Below are 4,061 nucleotides of genomic sequence, written 5' to 3'. Positions count from 1 at the left end.
TGTTTGGACCGTTGGTTCGGCTATGTTTGATAATGTGAAAGCAGTTTACTGAACTGGGTGTAGATCCAAGACTGGTATATGTGGTATATGGGTACAGTATATGGGTTGTTCGTTACAACTCCAGTGAGGTTAGAATGTCATCCATCCTGAAGCCAGAAAATAAAGATAAAGATGTGTATAAAGATAAAATGATGTGTATGGTTTTACTGCTTTTTTTTTGTAGCATTGCCAAGTAGCATTGGCCAAAAGAAGCTATAGTGTTTATGACATAAACGGAACGCAATCAGAAATGTAACGTGAACATAGACCAGCTGAGGCAGGGCAAGAGGGGAGCAATTGCATAGTCTCACATATCTGGGGGCGGTGGTAGTGTAGTGGTTAAGGAGCTGGGCTAGCGTGCAGTAGTTGTCAGTTCAATTCCCAGCTTCCACCGCTGTGCCCTTGAGCAATACAAGGCACTTAACCCCAAGTTGCTCAAGGGACAATGTAAATGACAATTGAATATAGTTGACATGTAAGTCACTCTGCTAAATATAATGTAATGTACTGTGGCTATGCCCAAATCTCAGCACTGGCCTGTATAGGAGAGAAAGAGACAAGAGGGAAACCTGTGTGTCCCTCCCAAATGAAAAGCAAAGCACATATAGCAGATCAGACTGATAATTGTATACTGTTACTATAGACTACAACTGGTTTATCCTGTACCATAATATGCTTTGCTGGGCACTTTACCTTGACGAGATTGTACACACAGATATTAGGTGTGTTTACGCAACACAGTGCACTTGCGTTTAACCTACACAGGGTGACATGGAATAGAACAAAACAAATGAGTTTTGTGTTGACCTCCTCTGTTTACTCTGAGATCAAATATGCATTGGAGATGAGAATGAAGATTTGTTGAAGCATAAGCACATGAGGCTGAATAATAGATTGGTACACATTCAGTGGACTGAGGGACAGGAAGAGACAAAGAGAGAGAGAGAGAGAGAGAGAGAGAGAGAGAGAGAGAGAGAGAGGAAGATATATATAGAGAAAGAGAGAGATGGAGAGATAGAGTTGAGAGAGATAGACAGAGAGATACAGAGAAAGAGATAGATAGAGAGATATGGAGAGAGAGAGAGAGAGAGAGAAAGAGAGAGAGATGGAAAGCGAGATCGAGAGATGGTGAGAGAGACGGTGGGATAGAGTGAGATAGAGAAATGGAGAGAGAAAGAAAAAGAGAGAGAGATAGATAGAGAGAGATCGAGAGATGATAAGAGAGAGGGTGAGAAAGAGAGAGGGAGGAGAGGATGCCAAGGCTGGGTTATGACAGGGTGAGACAGCAGCGGGGTTAGGAGGAGAGGCACTCTGAGGACGCAAGTGTTTAGTGGTGACAGATGTCAAACCCCTCCACAATGATTAGCCGTGAGGGAGAGGACAGGGAGCATAATCCCTGGCTCCAGTAGATGCAGAAAGAGGATGCACACGACTCATATGCACACACACACACACACACACACACACACACACAGTCACCCACACATGCAGGCACACACTCACTCACACACACACTCGTATGCACACATACTCGCACGCACTTACACAGACACTTGTATGCAAGCACGCACGCACACACACACACACACACACACACACACACACATCCATGCACGCAGTCACTCACACACGCACGCACACAGACACACACACAATTTCAGTGCTGGCCAGGAGTCTCAGAGCAGTGATGAGTTAGGATTTCGGGGAAACCAGACAGATAAAGATTCACAGGAATGCCAACGGACTTGCAAAACACAAACCCATCTCGGCACTCGGCAGTCTCTAGCCCTTCCCTGTCACACTCATTTCATTACAATACTATAGAGATAGACACACACACACACACACACACACACACACACACATACACCACATGCAAATACAGTGTATTTCCAGTCTTGTGAATATGAAATGGGTAAACAATGGCAGATTTTCGGATATCCATCTATATCCATATAGAGTGATCTGTCTCTTATATTATCACAGACAACAATAATCTCGTCCTTGAAGTCACAAAACAACAGAAAAGCTGTTGACTTTAAACACATTCATTATAGAAGCTGATGATCAAACAGTCAATAGGCCCATTGTGTAAAACACTGCAAATAAGTGCTTAGAGACATGCCAAAGTCAACGGCGGCAGAAACTGGGCAGAAACTGAGCGTTAGGTGCAAACAGAGGGGAAAAGTAATGCTTCAGGACACTAACACACTTTCGCATATTGGCCCAGAAAAATATACAACACACACACACACACACACACACAAATAAAAATGTTTTTTTGAAAAACATCACATGATGGGGCAATTTCACACCAACTGCATCGCATCGACGCAACAGCACAAAACTGTGACACTCGGACCAAATGTATTCCATGAGTCAGAGCTAACTGCCTCCAGGCAAGCTATGGGGCCCGAGGTCGTTATATATATATAGGCCTATTGCGTGTAATTACGACGACTCGGGTGCCAACTGGCTAATTACTCCATATCCTGTATATAAATGGGAGCTACAAATGACAGGAAATGAATGTAAAAGCTGCAGTTGTGTCCTGTGTGGAAGGTAGGCGAGTGATAATTGTTATGGTGTAGTAGTGCACAATGTGTGTGTGTGTGTGTGTGTGTGTGTGCGAAAGAGAGAGCGAAAGAGATAGAGAGACCAAGAGAGAGAGAAGGTGTGAAGGTGTGTAAATGTGAATGTGTGTGTGTGTGTGTGTGTGTGTGTGTGTGTGTGTGTGTGTGTGTGTGTGTGTGTGTGTGTTTGTGCCAGTGTGCAAGTGTACCCGTGCTGAAGCAGTGGCATCGGGCGGGAGTGGCACTTTTCGCTGGCAAGCGCAGCGCCCGGTATGCAGGCGGCAGGACACGCGGCCAGTAGCGCGGCTTAATTGCCAATTTCTGTGCGGATGGCAAACAAAATTAGACCAATGTCCAGATGAAATAGATACCAATTACAGGGGTGCACGCTCGCTTGGCGAATGAGTGATTCTCTTGTAAAAGGCATTTGACTAGTGGGGGCTCGAGCCAAATCACTCACAGTTACCCGGACGAGCTTGCTCCTTATTCGCCACGTTCGATATTGCACCGATATTGACAGAGGCATTATTCAACCCCGGTCTTATTTAGTTATTTATTCTGTCGAAGGAAAAAAAAAAAAAAGCTGCGGAGAAGCAATTACACAAATCTCACAGATGTATTTCATTTACTTTGAAAGCTTTTCTGTCCCCTCCACTATCACTTCTCCAGGGATTGTTGTCTGGCAGCGAGCACAATGAGCATGGGAGAGGAAGTGGTCACTGGTGACCGAACCAGAGCGGAGGTTAAATGACACTCATGTCGCACTGATAGCCTGCGTCTGACCTCAGCCATCCATTAGGACGGCGCCAGCGGATTTATGGATGTGGTTGATTCAAATAATAACAATAATGGGCAGGAGCCACGCTCAGCAATTACACTACACAAGTCACGCCGATATGATTTTCACTAGTCATTTTTCACTCCAAAAAATACACTCCCAAACACTGTTTTTTGTTTATGGTTATTTTATCTCGTTCTGGGTAGTTTTCTAAGTGTACAAGGTCAATAATACAAACACTGTCATGGTTATTCCAGAAATAGTTTTTTTTTTTTCACAACAAAAGCCGCTGTCATCTGTTAGAACAGCTCTGCATCATGCCTCCAAGTCAATGGTGCCTACAGTCTGTCTATGTTGCTGTCAATAACATAATCACAAAGAAAACAATCATGTTAAAAGTAAAAGTTAGACTTGATAAGTACTGCATGATTTGTACACGTTGCCCATAAACTGCAATGTGAACGATAAGACATACGATAACACGATATGGTAAAAAGTTGAAAATGTTACATATGACAACAAGAAGAAATATGCTAACCCTATTATGGTAAATCAGACCCCAGGATGAAAAGTGCGAAAACATCTGTGTGAGTCATGGTGTGTGCACTAGGCGGAGCAGCAAGCGTGACAGATAGGCTACTTACCGAAATACCCGTGTGGGAAAAGGGCAG

Source organism: Sardina pilchardus, chromosome 8 (genome assembly GCF_963854185.1).
Source record: "Sardina pilchardus chromosome 8, fSarPil1.1, whole genome shotgun sequence".
Taxonomy (NCBI): Eukaryota; Metazoa; Chordata; class Actinopteri; order Clupeiformes; family Clupeidae; genus Sardina; species Sardina pilchardus.
The sequence above is the reverse complement of the archived record's forward strand: the minus strand, read 5'-3'. Positions refer to the sequence as shown.